We start from the raw sequence: 22,206 nt of genomic DNA on the forward strand, positions 1-22,206 counted from the left end.
GAGAGGTCCTTAGTCAGCCACATGCCAACATGTGATGTCAACATAAATGATCAACCGCCATATTGGATGTCATCAAAACCCTTAAAAGGCATCAAAGGTCACAAAGTTTCTCTGATTACCCAAACTTGACGCAGAGATGATCGTCAGACCATGACTCATAAATGCATTGCTTTTTTGGAGCCATTTATGAAACCTGTCGCCGTGACAACCAATCAAGTTTGGCAGCCGCCGCAAACAGGAAGTGAAGTGATATCTCAGCAATGCTTTCACATATCAAAACCAAACTAGGTATATGGTCTCCCAGGACCCAATCAGGAGGACGCCAAGAAATGTGGTAAATTTTGACCACTATGTGGCTTATAATCACAGGAAGTGGGCTCATATTTCTTCAATGCTTTCACGTATCGAAACCAAACTTGGCTCATTGACTCGGGAGCACATCCTGAGGACATACAATAATTTTAGCGACCTTTGACCACTAGGGCTTATAATTAGCAAAAACTTTCTCGTGATCGACACCAAACTTGGTACATGGACTCGAACACATCCTGAAGATGCACAATATATTTAGTGACCTTTGACCACTAGGGGGCTTATAATTATCAACACTTTCTTATATTGACACCAAACTTGATATGTGGACTTGTGACTATAACCTGAGGACTAACAATACATTTGGTGATGTTTGAGGTGTAGTATTTGTAGGGAGCCATTGGGGTGTGTGGGGAGGAAGTTTATCTGTGTATATGTGTGTGTGTGGGACTTAGGGGTTAATTGGGTGTGTGTATAATGTAGCAACATTGGGTTGCCATGACAACTCCTGCTCAACTGCTTGGCCCCCACATTGCTGCTTGCAGCTATATTTATTATTATTACGCTTCCGTCATTGAAGTCAATGGCAACCCATAGAACCGTCTGGTGAAAAGTTCTGAAATTTGGCACACTGATTGGGGACAATCTCATGATTAATTTCACCAAGTTTCATACCAGCACCTTGAGCGCTCTAGCGCCACCAACAGGCAAAGTTGGATGTCACGTTCGCATTTTTTTTTTTGACCCGTTGATCCGATTGTCAAAAATTAGGTATTGTTAGAATCCTTGGACCAAGCCGAGTTCAACGCACCCTATGACGTCAATTTCCGCCATGATGGATTTTCCGCCATTTTGGATTTCATCAAAAACACTAAAAAGTCTTCAAAGGTCACAAATTTTGTTCGATCGACACCAAACCTGACACACTTGATCTTCAGACCAAGCCTCACAAAAGTTATTCGTTTTCGTCTTCGGAACTCAAACCGTTCGCCCGTAACAGCCAATCGAAATATGCGGCGATGCCGCCAAACAGGAAGTGAGCTCATATCTCAGCAACCCATTCATCTATCATAACCAAACTTAGTACATGGACTCAGGACCCAATCACGGGGACACTCGAGAAATCTGGTGACCTTTGACCTCTAGGGGGCGCTGCAATTAAGAAATATGCCTTTTGGCCTGTAGCTGCTTTTGTGCATAGAATTAAAACGCACTAGTGGTGTCTGGTAATACTGTTGGAGGTCCTTAGGCCGACCCAAGTCAACTTGTTGTGTCATCGTAATTGATTCGGCCGCCATATTGGATTTAATCAAAAACACGTTCAAGTTTTCGCAGGTCACAAATTTCAGCGGATCCTCACCAAAATTGGCAGAGACCATCTTCAGACCATGCCTTATCAGTGCATTGCTTTTTGGAACAATTGACATTAGCATGTGGCTGTAACAGCCAATCGAATCTTGCGGGCAAAGCCGCCAAACAGGAAGAGAGGTCATATCTCAGCAACCCTTGCATGTATCAAAGCCAAACTTGGTGCATGGACTCAGGACCCAATCAAGGGGACGCTCAATAAATCTGGTGACCTTTGACCTCAAGGGGGCGCTGTAATTAAGAAACATGCCTTTTGGCCTGTACCTGCTGTTGTGCTTAGAATTAAAATCCACTAGTGGTGTCTGGTAATACTGTTTGAGGTCCTTAGGCCGACCCAAGCCAACTTGTGATGTCATCGTAATTGATTCGGCCGCCATATTGGATTTAATCAAAAACACGTACAAGTTTTCGCAGGTCACAAATTTCAGCGGATCCTCACCAAAAATGGCAGAGACCATCTTCAGACCATGCCTTATCAGTGCTTTGCTTTCTGGAACAATTGACAGAAGCATTCGGCTGTAACAGCCAATCGAAATTAGTGGCGAAGCCGCCAAACAGGAAGTGAGCTCATATCTCAGCAACCCTGCCATGTATCATCACCAAACTTACTACATATATTCATGACCCCATTAGGAGGACGCTCAAAACATTTGGTGACCTTTGACCTGTAGGGGGTGCTGCAATTAGCAATATTGCATTTTGATCTGTAGTTGCTGATGTGTTTTATCAATCTTTTATTTTTTGATGTGAAACTGATGACAACATGTTCCATCCAGTTAATTCTAATGCGTGCGTGCAAGGGCAGGGCAGGGCAGGACGGGGTGGGACTGGCAGGGGTGATTAGGTGGGGGGGCTGGCTGGCGGAGGCGGTGGCAATACTCAGCTCTGTTTCAGCCCTACAAAATCAGTTATGTTTGATGTTACACTTGTTGAAAGTGTTGATCGCGAGTGTCTGCTGAGTTCTATATCTTGTCGCCGTGGCTACTCCGGCCTATTCTGCTTGGTCCCCTCATTGCTGCTTGCAGCTATATTTATTGGGGGCCAAGCAGCGAAGCTGCGAGGCAACCCATAGTGATTCTATTTGTTCTTCTTCTTCTTATTATTATTATTATAACGAAACGCTCAGTTGTCATTGAACCGTACAGTAAAAAGTTGAGAAATTTGGCACATTGATTCGGTTCAGTCATATCTTTAATTTATCAAAGTTTGATGTCTGCACCTGAGTGCTCTACGCCACCAACGCTTCAAATGTTGAATTTCATCTATGCATTTACCGTACATTACATTTTCAATATTAAGGTATATTTGGAATCCTTGGATGAGACCTAACTCAACGCACCCCATGACGTCAATTTCGCCATGTTGATCTTTCCGCCATATTGTATTTCATCAAAAACACTTAAAAGTCATCAAAGGTTAAAAGTGTGTCCGATTTTCACGAAACTTGATGCAGATGATCGCCAGACCATGACTCATAAACGCATTGCTTTTGGAGACATATTCAAAACCAGTTGCCTGTGACGACATCACTGTTTTTGGCGCAAAGCCGCCAAACAGAAGTGAAGTGATCTCAGCAAGGCTTTTTGCGATCAACACCAAACTTCAGTAGAGGGTCTCAGGACCCAATTAGGAGGAGGCTCAATACATTTGATGACTTTTTGACCTATAGGTGGCTTATAATCACAAGAAGGGCTCATATTTCAGCAATGCTTTCACATATTAAAACCAAACTTAGTATATGGACTTGGGACCTCATCCTGAGGACAGACAATAAATTTAGCAACCTTTGACCACTAGGGGTGCTATAATTTGCAACACTTTTCTCGTATCAACACCAAACTTGGGATATGGACTCGGACTACAACCTGAGGACACAATAAATTTGGTGACTTTTGACCACTAGTGGTGCTATAATTATCAACACTTTCTTTGTATTGACACTAAACTTGATATGTGGACTCGACCACATCCTGAATAAGGACAATACATTTAGTGACCTTTGACCAATAGGGGCTTATAATTATCAACACTTTGTTGTATTGACACCAAACTTGATATGTGTACCGTGGACTATTAACCTGAGGACTATCTAACACATTTGGTGATGTTTGAGATGTGCGCGGTCTGTGGGGAGCCATTGGGGGTGTGGTGGAGGAAGTTTATCTGTGTATATGTGTGTGTGTGGGACAGGGGGGTTAATTGGGTGTGTGTCTATAATGTAGCAACATTGGGTTGTCATGACAACTCCTGCTCAACTGCTTGGCCCCCACATTGCTGCTTGCAGCTATATTTATTATTAGCCAAGCTGCTTGCTTTCGAAGGCACCCATTGTGTTTCTATGTTTTCTTATTATTATTATTATTAGCCAAGCAGCGCTTTCGCTAAGGCACCCATTGTGTTTCTATGTTTTCTTATTATTATTATTATTAGCCAAGCAGCGAAGCCGTGAAGGTCCCATTGTGATTCTATGATTTCTTATTATTATACTTTCTTCCGCCATGGAAGTCAATGGCAGCCCATAGAACCGCCTGGTAAAAAGTTGTGAAATTTGGCACACTTATTAGGGGACAGTACCATGATTAATGTCACCAAGTTTCATGATGGCAACTCAAGCATTTAGTGCCACCAACAGGCTAAAGTTGATGCGCTCACGACGTGAACTTTTGACCCGTATGGCCGATTGTCAAAAAATGTGGTATCGTTGTAATCCTTGACCAAGCCGAGTTCAACGCACCCTATGACGTCATTTTCCGCCATGATGGATTTTCCGCCATATTGATTTTATCGAAAGTGAAACTAAAGTTTCATGTTTCACATAGTTTGTCCGATTTTAACGAAACTTAATACATATGATCTTCAGACCAATCCGCACAAAAGTTATCGATTGTTGTCTTCGAACTAAACCGTTCGCCCAGAACAACCAATCAAATATGCGGGTAAGCCGCCAAACAGGAAGTGAGCCCATATTTCAGCAACCCTTTCATCTGTCATAACCAAACTTAGTACATGGACTTATATCCCCATCCTAGAGCACTCAAAAAATCTGGTGACCTTTTGACCTCTAGGGGCGCTGTAATTAGCGAAAATGCATTTTGTCCTGTAGCTGTTGATGTGTTTGGAACAAAAACATACTAGTGGTGTCTGGTAGTACTTTTTGGATGTCCTTAGGCTGACCCAGGCCAATCCAGATGTCAACATAATTGATTCGGCCGCCATATTGAATTTAATCAAAAACACGAAAAAGTTTTCACTGGTCACAAATTTTATCTGATTTTCACCAAAATTGGCTCAGACCATCCTCAGACCTTGCCTTATCAGTGTTTAATTTTCTGGAACGATTGACAGAAGCTGCTTCTGTAACAGCTAATCAAATTTGCGCGGCCGCCAAAACAGGAAGTGAGCTCATATCTCAGCAACGCTTTTCATGTATCAAAACCAAACGTAGTAGTATGGTCCTCAGGGACCCACCAGGAGGACGCTCAAGACATTTGGTGACCTTTGACTTAGGGGCTCTGGAATTGGCAAAATGTATTTTTGGCCTGTAGTTGCTGTATTATTCTGCAATGGAGGTCAATGGCAGCCCATAGAACCGCCTGGTTCATCCTGATGATGCACAAATAATTTGGTGACCTTTGACCTCTATTGGGGCATTGAAATCACAGCAAGCATGATCATATCTCAATCGATCTTTTATTTTTTGATGTGAAACTGTTGACAGCAAGTTCCATCCAGTTAATTCTAATGCGGCGCAAGGGTGGGGCGGGTGGACGGGCAGGGGACATTGCGGCGGTGGGTTGGCTGGGTGAGGGGGCGGCAACACTCAGCCCTGGTTCAGCCACACAAAATCAGTTATGTTTTGATGTGAAACTTGACCTTTGTAACTCAGCCAATCTTGGGTTGTTTGACATGGAACTTGTTGTGACTGCTTAATGCTATATGCCTGATGCCACGGCATTGAGTTGTATGGCAATTCTGGACTTCTGGACTGCTGAACTGCCTGTTTGGCCCTCATTGCTGCTTGCAGCTATATTTATTATTATTATACTTTCTTCCGCCATTGAAGTCAATGGCAGCCCATAGAACCGTCTGGTGAAAAGTTCTGAAATTTGGCACACTGATTGGGGACAGTACCATGATTAATTTCACCAAGTTTCATACCGGCACCTTGAGCGCTCTAGCGCCACCAACAGGCCAAAGTTGGATGTGCGTTCACGCACGTAACTTTTGATCCGTATGGATCCGATTTTCAAAAATGTGGAATCGTTAGAATCCTTGGACCAAGCCGAGTTCAACGCACCCTATGACGTCATTTTCCGCCATGATGGATTTTCCGCCATTTTGGATTTTATCGAAAAAACTAAAGTTTCACGCCTCACATATTTTGTCCGGACGACACCAAAACTTGACACACTTGATCTTCAGACCAAGCCTCACAAAAGTTATCGATTGTTGTCTTGAACTAAAACCGTTCGCCCGTAACAACCAATCGAAATATGTATGGCCGCCAAACAGGAAGTGAGCTCATATTTCAGCAACCCTTGCATCTGTCAAAGCCAAACTTAGTACATGGACTTATATCCCCATCCAGGGGCACTCAAAAATCTGGTGACCTTTGACCTCTAGGGGCGCTGTAATTAAGAAAATGCATTTTTGTCCTGTAGCTGTTGATGTGTTTGGAATTAAAACATACTAGTGGTGTCTGGTAGTACTTTTGGATGTCCTTAGGCTGACCCAGGCCAACTTGTGATGTCAACATAATTGATTCGGCCGCCATATTGAATTTAATCAAAAACACGAAAAAGTTTTCACTGGTCACAAATTTTATCTGATTTTCACCAAAATTGGCTCAGACCATCCTCAGACCTTGCCTTATCAGTGTTTAATTTTCTGGAACGATTGACAGTAGCATTCGCCTGTAACAGCCAATCGAAATTTGCTTAAGCCGCCAAACAGGAAGTGAGCTCATATCTCAGCAACCCTTTCATGTATCAAAACCAAACTTACATGGTCCTCAGGACCCACCAGGAGGACGCTCAAGACATTTGGTGACCTTTGACCTCTAGGGGGCTCTGGAATTGGCAAAAATGTATTTTGGCCTGTAGTTGCTGTATTATTCTGCAATGGAGGTCAATGGCAGCCCATAGAACCGTCTGGTTCATCCTGATGATGCACAAATAATTTGGTGACCTTTGACCTCTATTGGGGCATTGAAATCACAGCAAGCATGCTCATATACCAATCGATCTTTTATTTTTTGATGTGAAACTGTTGACAGCAAGTTCCATCCAGTTAATTCTAATGCGTCGTGTGCAAGGGTGGGGGCGGGGCCGGGCAGATTAGATTCTGGGGGCGGTGGGTTGGCTGGGTGAGGGGGCAACACTCAGCCCTGGTTCAGCCACACAAAATCAGTTATGTTTTGATGTGAAACTTGACCTTTAACTCAGCCAATCTTGGGTTGTTTGACATGGAACTTGTTGTGACTGCTTAATGCTATATGCCTGATGCCACGGCATTGAGTTGCATGGCAATTCTGGACTTCTGGACTGCTGAACTGCCTGCTTGGCCCCCTCATTGCTGCTTGCAGCTATATTTATTATTATTATTACGCTTCCGTCATTGAAGTCTATGGCAGCCCATAGAACCGTCTGGTGAAAAGTTCTGAAATTTGGCACACTGATTGGGGACAGTCTCATGATTAATTTCACCAAGTTTCATACCGGCACCTTGAGCGCTCTAGCGCCACCAACAGGCAAAGTTGGATGTTGCGTTCACGCATCGTAACTTTTGATCCGTTGATCCGATTTTCAAAAATTAGGAATCGTTAGAATCCTTGGACCAAGCCGAGTTCAACGCACCCTATGACGTCAATTTCCGCCATGATGGATTTTCCGCCATTTTGGATTTCATCAAAAACACTAAAAAGTCTTCAAAGGTCACATATTTTTTGTCCGATCGACACCAAATCTGACACACTTGATCTTCAGACCAAGCCTCACAAAAGTTATTCGTTTTCGTCTTCGGAACTCAAACCGTTCGCCCGTAACAGCCAATCGAAATATGTGGCGAAGCCGCCAAACAGGAAGTGAGCTCATATCTCAGCAACCCTTGCATGTATCAAAGCCAAACTTGGTGCATGGACTCAGGACCCAATCAGGGGGACGCTCAAGAAATCTGGTGACCTTTGACCTCTAGGGGGCGCTGTAATTAAGAAACATGCCTTTTGGCCTGTAGCTGCTGTTGTGCTTAGAATTAAAATGCACTAGTGGTGTCTGGTAATACTGTTGGAGGTCCTTAGGCCGACCCAGGCCAACTTGTGATGTCATCGTAATTGATTCGGCCGCCATATTGGATTTAATCAAAACACGTCACAATTTTCGCAGGTCACAAATTTCAGCGGATCCTCACCAAAATTGGCAGAGAACATCTTCAGACCATGCCTTATCAGTGCATACGCTTTTGGAGCGATTGATAGTAGCATTCGGCTGTAACAGCCAATCGAAACTGGCGCGGCGGCCAAACAGGAAGTGAGCTCATATCTCAGCAACCCTGCCATGTATCATCACCAAACTTACTACATATGTTCATGACCCCATTAGGAGGACGCTCAAGAAATTTGGTGACCTTTGACCTGTAGGGGGTGCTGCAATTAGCAATGTTGAATTTTGATCTGTAGTTGCGATGTGTTTTATCGATCTTTTATTTTTGGATGTGAAACAGATGACAACATATTCCATCTAGTCATTCTAATGCGTGCGTGGTAGGGTGGGGCGGGCAGGGGTGATTAGGTGGGGGGGCTGGCTGGCGGAGGCGGTGGCAGTACTCAGCCCTGTTTCAGCCCTACAAAATCAGTTATGTTTGATGTGACACTTGTTGAAAGTGTTGATCGCGAGTGTCTGCTGAGTTCTATCTTGTCGCCATGGCTACTCCGGCCTATACTGCTTGGCCCCCTCATTGCTGCTTGCAGCTATATTTATTATTATTATTATAACGAAACACTCATTTGCCATTGAACCGTACAGTAAAAAGTTGAGAAATTTGGCACATTGATTCGGTGCAGTCATATCTTTAATTTATCAAAGTTTGATGGCTGCACCTGGAGTGCTCTAGCGCCACCAACGTTTCAAATGTTGAATTGCATCTATGCATTTACCGTACATCACATTTTCAATATTAAGGTATATTTGGAATCCTTGGATGAGACCGAACTCAACGCACCCCATGACGTCAATTTCTGCCATGTTGGATCTTCCGCCATATTGTATTTCATCAAAAACACTTAAAAGTCATCAAAGGTTAAAAAGTTTGTCCGATTTTCATGAAACTTGACGTAGATGATCGTCACACCTTGACTCATAAATGCATTGCTTTTTGGAGACATATTCAAAACCGGTTGCCTGTGACGACCAATCACGTTTGGCGGCGAAGCCGCCAAACAGGAAGTGAAGTGATCTCAGCAAGGCTTTCGCATATCAACATCAAACTCAGTACAGGGTCTCAGGACCCAATTAGGAGGAGGCTCAATAAATGTGATGACTTTTGACCTATAGGTGGCGCTATAATTAGCAATATTACGTTTTGTCCTGTAACGGGTGATGTGTTTGGAATTAAAACATATTAGTGATGTCTATTAATACTTTGAGAGGTCCTTAGGCCGACACATGCCAACATGTGACGTCAACATAATTGATTCAACCGCCATATTGGATTTCACCAAAAACATTTAAAAGGCATCAAAGTTGGCAAAGTTTCTCCGATTTTCACGAAACTTGACGCAGATGATCTTCAGACCATGACTCATAAAAGCATTGCTTTAAGGAGCCATATTCAAAACCCGTCGCCCGTCACGACCAATCAAGTTTGGCAGCGAAGCCGCCAAACAGGAAGTGAAGTGATATCTCAGCAATGCTTTCACATATCAAAACCAAACTAGGTATATGGGCTCAGGACCCAATCAGGAGGACGCTCAAGAAATGTGGTAAATTTTGACCACTATGTGGCGCTATAATCACAGGAAGTGGGCTCATATTTCTTTAATGCTTTTACGTATCGACACCAAACTTGGCTCATTGACTCGGGAGCACATCCTGAGGACATACAATAATTTTAGCGACCTTTGACCACTAGGGGTGCTATAATTTGCAAAACTTTCTCGTATCAACACCAAACTTGGTATGTGGAATCGTGACTACAACCTGAGGATGCACAATAAATTTGGTGACTTTTGACCACTAGGGGCGCTATAATTTGCGACACTTTCTCGTATCGACACCAAACTTGGTACAAGGACTCGGGACCACATCCTGAAGATGCACAATATATTTAGTGACCTTTGATCACTAGGGGCGCTATAATTATCAACACTTTCTTGTATTGACACCAAACTTGATATGTGGACTCGTGACTACAACCTGAGGACGCACAATACATTTGGTGATGTTTGAGGAGTGCGTGTCTGTGGGGAGCCATTGGGGTGTGTGGTGGAGAAAGTTTATCTGTGTATATGTGTGTGTGTCGGACGGGAGAGTTAATTGGGTGTGTATATAATGTAGCAACATTGGGTTGCCATGACAACTCCTGCTCAACTGCTTGGCCCCCACATTGCTGCTTGCAGCTATATTTTTATTATTATTATTATTACAACGAAACGCTAATTTGCCATTAAACCATACAGGAAAAAGTTGGGATATTCGGCACATTGATTCGGTTCAGTCATATCTTTAATTTATCAAAGTTTCAAGTCTGCACTTTGAGTGCTCTAGCGCCACCAACATTTCAAATTTTTTATTACATCTATGCACATAACATTTGAACGGTACACCACATTTTGAACATTAAGGTATATTTGGAATCCTTGGATGAGACCGAACTCAACGCAGATCTGAATTTATGAGGTAAACGTAATTGATCAGGCTGCCATATTGGATTTAATCAAAAACACCTAAAAGGCATCAAAGTTGGCAAAGTTTGTCCGATTATCACGAAACTTGACGCAGATGATCTTCAGACCATGACTCATAAATGCATTGCTTTTAGGAGCCATATTCAAAACCCGTCGCCCGTCACGACCAATCAAGTTTGGCAGCGAAGTCGCCAAACAGGAAGTGAAGTGATCTCAGCAAGGCTTTCGCGTATCAACACCAAACTCAGTATAGGGTCTCAGGACCCAATTAGGAGGAGGCTCAATAAATTTGATGACTTTTGACCTATAGGTGGCGCTATAATCACAAGAAGTGGGCTCATATTTCAGCAATGCTCTCACATATTGAAACCAAACTTAGTATATGGACTTGGGACCTCATCCTGAGGACAGACAATAATTTTAGCAACCTTTGACCAGTAGGGGTGCTATAATTTGCAAAACTTTCTCGTATCAACACCAAACTTGGTATGTGGACTCATTGACTACAACCTGAGGATGCACAATAAATTTGGTGACTTTTTTGACCACTAGGGTGCTATAATTATCAACACTTTCTCATTATAGACACCAAACTTGGTATGTGGACTTGTGACAACATCCTGAGGATGCACAATCAATTTTGTGACCTTTGACCACTAGGGGTGCTATAATTTCACGACACTTTCTCAGATCGACACCAAACTTGGTACAAGGACTCGGGACCACATCCTGAAGACGCTCAATATATTTAGTGACATTTGACCACTAGAGGCACTATAATAATCAACACTTTCTCGTATCGACACCAAACTTGGTATGTGGACTTGTGACTACAACCTGAGGACGCACAATACATTTGGTGATGTTTGAGGCATGCGTATGTGTGGGGGGCTATTGGGGTGTGTGGGAGAGGAGGTTTATCTGTGTATATGTGTGTGTGTGGGATGGGGGGTTAATTTGGTGTGTGTATAATGTAACAACATTGGGTTGCCATGACAAGTCCTGCTCAACTGCTTGGCCCCCACATTGCTGCTTGCAGCTATATTTATACTTTCTTCCGCCATGGAAGTCAATGGCAGCCCAAAAAGTTGTAAAATTTGGTACACTGATTGGGGACAGTCCAATAATTAATTTCACCAAGTTTCATGCTGGCACCTCGAGCGCTCTAGCGCCACCAACAGGCCAAAGTTGGATGTGCGTTCACGCATGTAACTTTTGACCCGTTAACCGGAGGTCACAAATTTTGTCTGATCGTCACCAAACTTGACACACATGATCTTCAGACCAAGCCTCACAAAAGTTGTGGTGTTTTGTCTTCGGAACTCTAACCGTTCATCCGTATTATCCAATCGAAATTTGCGGCAAAGCCGCCAAACAGGCAGTGAGATCATACCTCAGCAACCCTTTCATGTATCATAACCAAACGTAGTATATAGACTACAGACCCCATCAGGAGGACGCTCAAAAAATGTGGTGACCTTTGACCTCTAGGGGGCACTGTAATTAAGAAACATGCCTTTTGACCTGTAGCTGCTGTTGTGCTTAGAATTAAAACGCACTAGTGGTGTCTGGTAATACTGTTGGAGTTCCTTAGGCCGACCCAAGCCAACTTGTGATGTCATCGTAATTGATTCGGCCGGCATATTGGATTAAATCAAAAACACAAAAAAGTTTTGGCAGGTCACAAATTTCATCTGTTCCTCACCAAAATTGGCAGAGACCATCTTCAGACCATGCCTGATGAGTGCATTGCTTTCTGGAACAATTGACAGAAGCATTGGCCTGTACCAGCCAATCGAAAGTTGCAGCAAAGCCGCCAAACAGGAAGTGGTTTCATATCTCAGCAACGCTTTCATGTATCAAAACCAAACTTAGGACATGTACCTCAGACCGCATCGGGAGGATGCTCAAGAAATTTGGTGACATTTGACCTCTAGGGAGCTCCGTAATTGACAAAAATGCATTTTGGCCAGTAGTTGCTGATGCGCATTATTTTGCAATGGAAGTCAATGCAGCCCATAGAACCGTCTGGTAAAAAGTTATACAATTTTGCACACTAATTAGGGACAGTCCAATAATTCATTTCACCAAGTTTCATGCCGGCACCTCAAGCGCTCTAGCGCCACCAACAGGCCAAAGTTGGACTTGTGTTCACGGACGTAACTTTTGACCTGTTGACCCGAATGGCAAAATGAGGTATCATTGGAATCCTTGGGCCAAGCCGAGTTCAACACACCCTATGAAGTCAATTGTTGACCTCTATGTTTAAATCACAGCAAGTGTGATCATATCTCAGTCAATCTTTTATTTTTGATGTGAAACTGATGACAGCAAGTTCCATCCAGTTCATTCTAATGCGTGCGTGCAAGAGTGGGGCGGGGTGGGATGGGCAGGGGCGGTTGCGGCGGTGGGCTGGCTGGGGGAGGGGGTGGCGATACTCAGCCCTGGTTCAGCCCCACAAAATCAGTTATGTTTTGATGTGAAACTTGACCTTGTAACTCAGCCAATCTTGGGTTGTATGGCATGGAACTTGCTGTGACTGCTTAAGGCTATATGTCTGATGCAACGGCATTGACTTACATGGCAAATCTGGCCTGCTGAACTGTCTGCTTGGCCCCCACATTGCTGCTTGCAGCTATATTTTTATATGTAATTTGTTAACTTAAACACACATATTAACAGGTGTTAGTAAGGTGTCTATATTAGGCTATTGAGCGCTTGAGCAGCTTTCGTCTCACCTCCGAGCACACGTAAATTGGCAATTTGATCGGTTTCAGCTAAAAGGCGCACCATCATCAAGTAACGTTAACGTTACTAATTTAAGTTAGAAAAAGACATACTTAATTATTGTAGCCTACACCAAACCAGACAAGAGAGACAAAAGTCTATCAACTGCTTACTAAGACGAACGACACACAGGACGTCTTCATCTACGATAGCAGCTATTTATGCTGCACCATGAATTAATCGACCCTTTAGAGTCATGTAAACTCAACAACTACCAAAAGTCAATATTAATTAATTTTACCTCTTGGCCTACATCTGAAGGCTAACAAGGAGGGTAACTCATCTGAAGGCTTCCCCCATGTTTGCTACAATAGAGGGTACTTAGGCTTGAATAGGGTCGCACTGCTGTCTCTAGATTAGGGTTTCTCAACGGGGGCGTTCATACAACTTAGGGGGCGCTGGGAACGTGAGTTTTTTTTTTTTACATTTTAAACTTTCATGGTTTTCACATATTTTTGGTGCAAAAATGGGCTATCTGAAATAAATAGGCTATTTTCATTCATGGGTTTCTAACCCCTCTACCGTCCCAGCTACATTTTACTGTTTATCTATGCTCAGTGGTCATACAGTGCAGTTCGGGCCTGCACACTGCGCCGAGTCCGCCCCCAGCCCCCTTCGCTGTTGTTCTGCAGCTGCTCTGAGCGTAGTCTCCACGAAAAGACCGTTGCTAATCAAATACGAAATATAGGCCTAAACAGGCCTCACGCGCAGAATCTGTTTTGTGATTGGTTGGATTGTTGCGATGTGCATAAGTTGTTCACGTGATGTGCACTTGATTTTTGTTCATGATAAAATGACACGTGTTGTTGCCTACATTTAATGTTCCTATTGATTTTAAAAAAAAAATCATTACAACCAATGCTGATGTGGTAGTGTTTTTTTTTTTTTTTACCCAACCAGTCTCCTATTGCTTCTAACAGTGGGCTAAATCTGCTTAATAATAAAATAGGCTCATAGGGACATTTTCTTATAATTCCAGAAGAAACCAAAACAGCACAGAAATGGGCTCGTTTTTTTATTTAAGCAATATAGCATGAGTGTGAGTGGCCTATAGCCTACTGGGGGTGTTTTTTTTTTTTTTTTAAATTGTGTGTGGGTGTGTGTGTGTGTGGGGTGGGGGGCACCAGAGGATCAAAGTAAGGTCATGGGGGCGTTTGCTCAAAAAAGGTTGAGAACCACTGATGTATAAGAAATGACAAATATTATAAGAATAACAAATAATTATAGGCTACAGCTGTGTCGGAGTCAATAAGATAAACAGCCTTTACAGTTATACTTGCCTTGCACTACAAGTCCATATTGACAAGTAGCTGTAATGTTATAGTGTGTTAACCTCCACAACCCAACATCCTTCTATTGTAGTATGCTAACATCCACAACCCAACAGTATTCTAACACTAATGCTTCAAGTGGGATTTGAACTCTCAACCTAAGGATCACCAGAATAAGGCATTATCCCACTGAGCCACTGTCAATCCTACATGTTGGCCAGTCACATTCACATGATGAAAATGTGTATTGGTAAACACACAACAAGAAAAACTCCAAGCATACATTTGACAATAAAATGAAGGGATTTCCTAAAAGAGTACACCTGAAAACTTTTTGAAATTCTGGGGCAATTAGACATTTGTAGAGAAGAATACTAATGGATTAAATATAAATATGATAGACTTAATGATGAAGGAAAAATAGTAAACAAAGAAGTTCCCCTGAATGTCATAGTGTGTCTCGGCATTCTGATTCCTGGCAACTGATGAGTGTGAATGTTGATTGGCTGAGGTCATTCAGGTGCTGTTCAATGGTGTGACTCTTAAATGACCAATAGCATGTGCAGCTTGATCCTAAAGTTCTAACAGGGATTCGAACACTCAACCTAAGAAACACCAGTACAAGGCATTATCCCACTGAGCCACTAACAATCATACACATTGAGCAGTCACATTCACATGGTGAAAATGTGTGTTGGTAAACACACAAGAAAAACTCCAAGCATACATTTGACAATAAAATGAAGGGCTTTCCTGAAAGAGTACACCTGAAATCTTTTTGAAATTCTGGGGCAATTAGACATTTGTAGAGAAGAACACTAATGGCTGAAATATAAATATGATAGACTTAATGATGAAGGAAAAATAGTAAACAAAGAAGTTCCCCTAAATGTCAGAGTGTCTCGGCATTCTGATTCTTGGCAACTAATGACTATATGTTGATTGCCTGATGTCATTCAGGTGCTGTTCAATGGTGTGGGAGTTAATTAGCTGATTAGAGTGTGGCACCAGGTGTCTTCAATATTGAACCTTTTCACAATATTCAAATTTTCTGAGATACTGAATTTGGGGTTTTCATTAGTTGTTAGTTATAATCATCAAAATTAAAAGAAATAAACACTTGAAATATATCGGTCTGTATGGAATGAATGTATACATTACAAGTTTCACTTTTTGAATGGAATTACTGAAATAAATCAATTGTTCATGATATTCTAATTGACCTGCACCTGTATACTCTAAAGCTGTTGGGGGAGCTCTGCAGAGAAAAAGCGAGAAAACAGCAAAGAAACTGCCAACACTGCATAGGGGGGCTTTAAGTATTATGCATTATAGATTATTCCTTTTGTCTAAAAAATAAGTTGCTGTCTTTTACTTTACAGTTTTTCTCAGTCACTTTGGTCCTTTTCTCAGTTCAGAATGAACATTCTCATAACTATTAGTTCAACCTCCACAACATTTAGTCATTTGTGCACATTATAGTAGCAATTTCTCCTTCCTCTGAACAAATTGCAAATGCTTTTGGTCATGTATCAGTTGCTTTCATACAAATCTCTGCTGTTTCATAACATCAACATTTGCTTAGGTCATGTCAGTCAAAATGAACTATACTTATGGATGCTGAATAGTCGTTCCCAATAAAACTAGTAGTCTTCATTTCATTGCTTGAGTCATTACATACAAAATTGTTGATGAAATTCTGTCACAATGCTGTAGAATTACAGTAAAAATGTGAAATGTACGTATTCAGTGTCTTGTACTAGAACTTGGTGACCGATCAGTCCTGGTTCCCCAAAGCAGACCTGGTTGTCTTCCTAAACCGTGAGTTGGTCAATGGACAGCGTAGTTTAGCCCTGAATCTGCTTCGGCCAAAAACCCAGAAATGGGTTTGGCTATCCTTGGAGAGTCCACAACACAATGGAAATATGAGGCCCCTCGCCGGTCACTTCAACTACACCATGTGTTATCGCCGGGACTCAGACATTTACGCACCGTATGGGTGGCTTGTGCCAAGCAAAGCTCCTATTGGCACAACTGTTGATGACTTCATACCAAAGGGCAAAACTGCTCTGGCCTGTTGGATCGTGAGCAACTACCAGGCTAGACATTTGAGGACACAAGTGTACAACAAGCTGAAAAATGTCATCCCGGTGGATGTGTATGGAGGAGCAAGAAATAAACGTATCTCTGCTGATACTGTCCTACCCACAATATCTCGTTACTATTTCTACCTCTCCTTTGAGAACAGCGTTGCTACAGACAACATCACGGAGAAAGTTTGGTCAAACGCTTTTAAGGGTGGTGCCATACCAGTGGTTTTAGGCCCGCCACGGGACTTGCCAAAGAACTCCTTCATCCATGTGAATGACTTCAGCACAGTAGAGGAACTGGGCCACTTCATGAAGACACTGGCTGCAGATAAAGAGCGCTACGCCACCTACTTCGCCTGGTGTCTGAACTATACCGTTGGTGGGTATAGAGGATTTGTGGACAGACTGTGCAATGTCTGCCCAATTCTTAGCAGTTTGCCTACATCAAAGATATATAAGGACTTACATGGCTGGCATTGGCAATGAAAGCTGGAGGAAAAATTTGTAAAAAAGTGCTACTGGTAGCCTATGCGATCGCACTTGATTTTAAGGCACTTTTAAACATATTGGCACCTGTGTTCTTTTAGAGAGTGTTATTTGATAGCCAATACTGCTCTTTGAAATAGGGGAAATTGACACAAATTCATTCAATTATTACTAAAGTTCAAGTTCAAGTTTCACTTTATTTATCCTTAGAAAAGGAAATTTAGTGTGCAGCAGGGTGTCTAAAACACATACACAGTAAAAGCACCGGCAGATGCCAACAACATTGACAGCACAGCACAGGACACACAACAACAGCACAGGACACGCAACAACAATGGAGGCACTCCTTCCCTTAAAAAAAAAAACACAGGTACATCTGTCGTTATCAGCATGGACAGAATAAATAAGTAAGTAAATAATCACATAATGTATAAAAGATACAAGAAATCAGTCAAGTGAATTCAGGTTCCTGATAGCCACAGGAATAAAAGAGTCTCTGGCACGTCTAGTTCTTAATAGAGGGAACCTAAAACGGCGCCCTGAGGGGAGCAGATTAAACTCCCCAAAAAGTGGGTGATCAGGGCAGTTTAAACCCTGCTGACCCTATTATCATATACATGCTGGAGCTGGAGCTGTACCCCAGCCACCTTAGACGCCACATTAACCAGCTTTGTTAGCTTACGCTTGCTGGTCATTGAAAGACCACTGTACCACACCACAATACAAAAAGTCAAGAATGATTCAATAAAACACTGGTAAAACAAAGTCATCAGAGTCCTATACACACTAAATGATTTCATTTTCCGCAAAAAGAAAAGTCTCTGTTGGGCCTTTTTACATGCAGCATCTGTGTTGCTCTCAAAAGATAGTTTGCTGTCAATGATGGTTCCTAAATATTTATATTCATCTACCATCTCAACATTCATGTTCTGAATGACAGTTTGAGAAACACTGTGCTGTGTTCTACGGAAATCAATAATCATATCCTTTGTCTTGGAAACAAACAACCCCTTAACCTGGTTAAGACCAATTGAGACATGGCAAACAGATGGCTGTTTAATGACGGCACTTCCAGGGAAGTTGAAAATAATCAAATTGGCTTTTAAAGACTCCACAGACACAGACTCCAATGTTTAGCTTTTTGGTTTTCTCCCCCGACTGGACTCCCTGAGAACGTGCAAGTATATACTGTATATATATATTTCACTATTTTGTCACCACAAGCTATGCCTTCCCCTTTCCACAAGGGGATGAAACAGTCATGTACTTACTGGACCTTAAATCTTTTTTTTTTGTCCAAAAGTACACCAAATTTGAATAAACTTTGCAAATCAAGTTGACGCCAATCAGTAGGCTTATTGGACCTTTTGCAGAACTGTGCAGATGCATGCTGACCTTTTACACAATGCAAACAAGCCCAGCATGCATCACACTCAGTTGGTGAGTTGCTTCTAGGGATTATGAGAAAATATGAGGTACGTTTGTGTAGAATGACAGGAAGCGAGTGGGAGAGAGAGAGTCCGGGTGGGACCTGGAAAGGACCACGGGTCAGGAATCGAACCCGGATCGCCGGCATATGCTGCAGGAGCCCCAGCCAGTCGCACCACGGCCGGGGCCAATGTCAATTTATTTATATAGCACTTTTAAAAACCAACAACAGTTGAACAAAGTGCTGTAAAATAATAAAGTAAAATAAATAAAAATAAAAAACTGTAACACACACACACACACACACACACACACAAACACACACATACACACACACACACAAACACACACATGTACTGTAACACACACACACACCCACACCCACACACGGGAGTATTTGTGTAATACTGTATGTCTGAGAGATATAGGTGGGGGCTTTGACAGTCAAGCATTTAAAGGTTATTAGCAAAATCTTCAAATGAATCATATGGTGAACAGGGAGCCAGTGAAGGGGGGCTAAGATTGTGAACAGGGAGCCAGTGAAGGGAGGCTAAGATGAGAGAAATGTGTTCTCGCTTACAGGTACCAGTTAAGGGGTGAGCTGCTGCTTTTTGAAGTCCATAAAGGTTAGGCAAGGCTTGATTTCAGATAGGGTTCTTAACTGAAAGAGACTAGCTTTGACTAGTGTTGACTATGTACTTTGTTGTTCTAATGTTTCTTTTTTCTCTAAACTGTTTATTGTGGCGTCTCAAGATATGTGCACTGTTGAACAGTGGATGGGCACAGGGTGTGATTTGTGTAAAAACCAGGGGGGAGATAATTTTCTTGTTAATTCAGAAAAACAGAATAACTCGTTAATTCCGAGAAAAAGGGCTGTTTTTCTGTATTGATGAGATAGTTAACTCAACAATTCAGAAAAACAGGATGTGCTAAGTCATTAATTCAGACAAACAGGGTGCATTTTTTTTATTTGGCATGAATGCAATACGCTTCCGTACAAATTACAATAAAATTGTCTGTTTTTTCATTTACATACATTATTAAGTTATCCCAGTCGATCTTCTCAAGTAGCCTACAAACACTCAACAAACAAAAAGCTTGTTTAATTTACGCTGTTCCGTACTCCCGCCAACTGGCACGCATCCGTTGAAAACAGCAGAAGACCACCGCATTTCCAGAGGCTGGGTTTATGATTGAGTCCACTGAACGTTAAAGAATAAAGTTTGCCAAGTATCGATACCTGGTTATATTTATTTTACTGTCTATGGTTAGATTAGCTTCCATTGTCAAGTTAAACTAAAATACTCTAGAACAGTAGAACTAGTCGAGTCTTTTTGTTTAATTTGAAAATGAATTAACATTAGCAAGTGGCCTTACTCAACTAGCAGCTAGTTGACTTAGCCTAGCACTACTAGTCGTGTGTGACGTTAAAGCAAAACCCTCGCAAAAATGCATTTGTGTAAATACTCGAGTCAAACGTTAGGTTAAAAGGATATTGACAAAGGCTGCACTTAAGATTGACGATGGTTTAGTTTTCTGGTCAAACGACTTCTTGAATTAGCCAAATTGGAACTACATTTGCTGCCGCTAGGGTGCATCTGGATTTCTAGGCTATTCTTGAATGGGCTCGCTACGAATGGGCACTAGCCAACTAGCTGCTAGCAGTGATAAACTTGAGTTGAGTTGAGTTTGATAAACTACAACCAACTGCCCGTGGCGAACCCATTCAAAAAGCCATTTGACCCGAAAACTAAACCATGGTCAATCTTAAAAGTGCAGCCTTTGTCATCAATATCCTTTTAACGTAACGAAAGGTTGCCGTATTTACATCATTTAAAATAAATCCAAGGTACACGTAATCATTCCTGGGAATAGGTAACATTTAAAATACACCGAGTATATCATGTCAAAACTATCAAATGTTATAGAACTTTCTCGAAGTTTAGTAAGATAAGGAAAGGCCAAAAATGTACATTTAAGTCTATGAGAGGCAAGGTCTTTCTGTAACCAGTTCTGCAACCAGCAGACTGATTTATTCAGTGTAGTCTTTGGATTAATTTGTCCATGTCTTTGTTCTGTTTCTCTTGCCCATGTGTGTCTGTCATTATGTTTCTACATCTCCATGTCTTGTCTACATCTCTTGGTCTCTCAGATCGAGAAGGAATTCTGCAGGATGAAGCTGAAGCTATTGCAGTCCACATTCCTGGGCAAGTTGGATGAGGTTGAACACACACCCAAGCTGTTGAGCCTGTACAGGAGGAAGGGTGGAGCCATTGGGAAGAAACTTGACGAGACCCTTGACATGTTAAATGAGGCATGTATTTACAACAGTGTGGTAGTAATTAGTTGTATGTATAGTAGCTTTCTGATGTCTGTAATCTCATATTTTATATTAATCTCATATTTCCCTTGACATTAATTAGTAATCTCATTCCATATTTTTGTAGGGATCTAATAATTGAGTCGCTAAGAGAAGTTGTGATCAGAGGACTCACACTCTACCTTGGTGAAAACACTGGAGAGTTAATGAAGGACTACCAGGTAAAGAAAATATTACTATGCATGAAGGACACAAAGTATAATCAAGAATAAAAAAAAACACAAAGTTCAGGACTTTTTTCCATTGTGGCACTGATAATATTTTAGTATTTAATTATTAAAAATGCTGTAGTGAAACATGGGAAATCCTCACAGATATCTAGTGACATGTACATTAATATCCTAGGGTTTGTTGATAACACTGATGTATAACCATTTGTATAATTATGTAGTTAACAGAACTAAATATATGATACTCTTTATACTGTATAAAGTGTCGTGGAAAAACTATCCACTTTCCCGAACCTCCAATCCAACTAGCACTCTGATGTCAAAGACCCGAAGGAGAACACCAAGACGAGAGGTTTGAAGACTGTTGATCCTTTATTCACCAGAGACAGTGATAATACAATCCAAACAGCGCCAGGACTGGAATCTTTCAGGCAATAGAGTGATGAGTGGCAGCTGCTACCCCCATGAGATCTGATCTGAGTGTGTCTGAGCTCTTTCTTTTATGCTCTCAGGGGCCTGGGAGGCGTTCCTATCCTTAGGAATGCCACCAGGCCCTTTTTAGCCAATCAGAACGTTTTGGGACTTGAGATATTGGTGGAAAACCCTTCTCATCTAAACATTAAAAAATGTGTGTTACTAGGCAGAATACATGTGACCAGGTCCTATGTGTAATCTGTTGCCAGGCAGAGTATGCGCTTTTGTTTTGGTTCTATGTGTACTTTCACTTTTTGGTTCTGCCTTTTTCTTTGTAAACCCTCCACTTCTTCTAAAGCCCTGTTTGGTTTTACTTTCACTGCCATTCCTCCTCAGTTTCACTCTTTAGTCTCTGACCGCTCAGTCTCATGACTTCCAGTAAATGTTGCATAACAGTTGCATAAACAATATCCTTATATAAGATGGAATGCTTTCTAATGAACCAGCATGCTTCTAATAAACCAGTATGCACACACACAAGTTATTATGTCTAGATAAAATCACCACATATTCCCCTTTGAGGCTAAACCAGCCTCACTAT

General features: G+C 41.9%; 1 protein-coding gene across 2 annotated transcripts in view; it reads left to right on the plus strand.

The window, feature by feature from the left end:
• The window catches only part of LOC125293713 (alpha-(1,3)-fucosyltransferase 7-like), a 62,831-nt gene extending 41,881 nt beyond the window's left edge, over nt 1–20,950 (plus strand). For both annotated transcript variants that reach the window (XR_007193409.1, XM_048241787.1), the window contains one exon: nt 20,794–20,950. The gene's annotated coding sequence lies outside the window, so the exon portion shown is untranslated. The remainder of the gene's footprint in view (nt 1–20,793) is intronic.
• The last annotated feature ends 1,256 nt before the right edge of the window (nt 20,951–22,206 follow it).

Source organism: Alosa alosa, chromosome 4 (genome assembly GCF_017589495.1).
Source record: "Alosa alosa isolate M-15738 ecotype Scorff River chromosome 4, AALO_Geno_1.1, whole genome shotgun sequence".
Lineage (NCBI taxonomy): Eukaryota > Metazoa > Chordata > Actinopteri > Clupeiformes > Clupeidae > Alosa > Alosa alosa.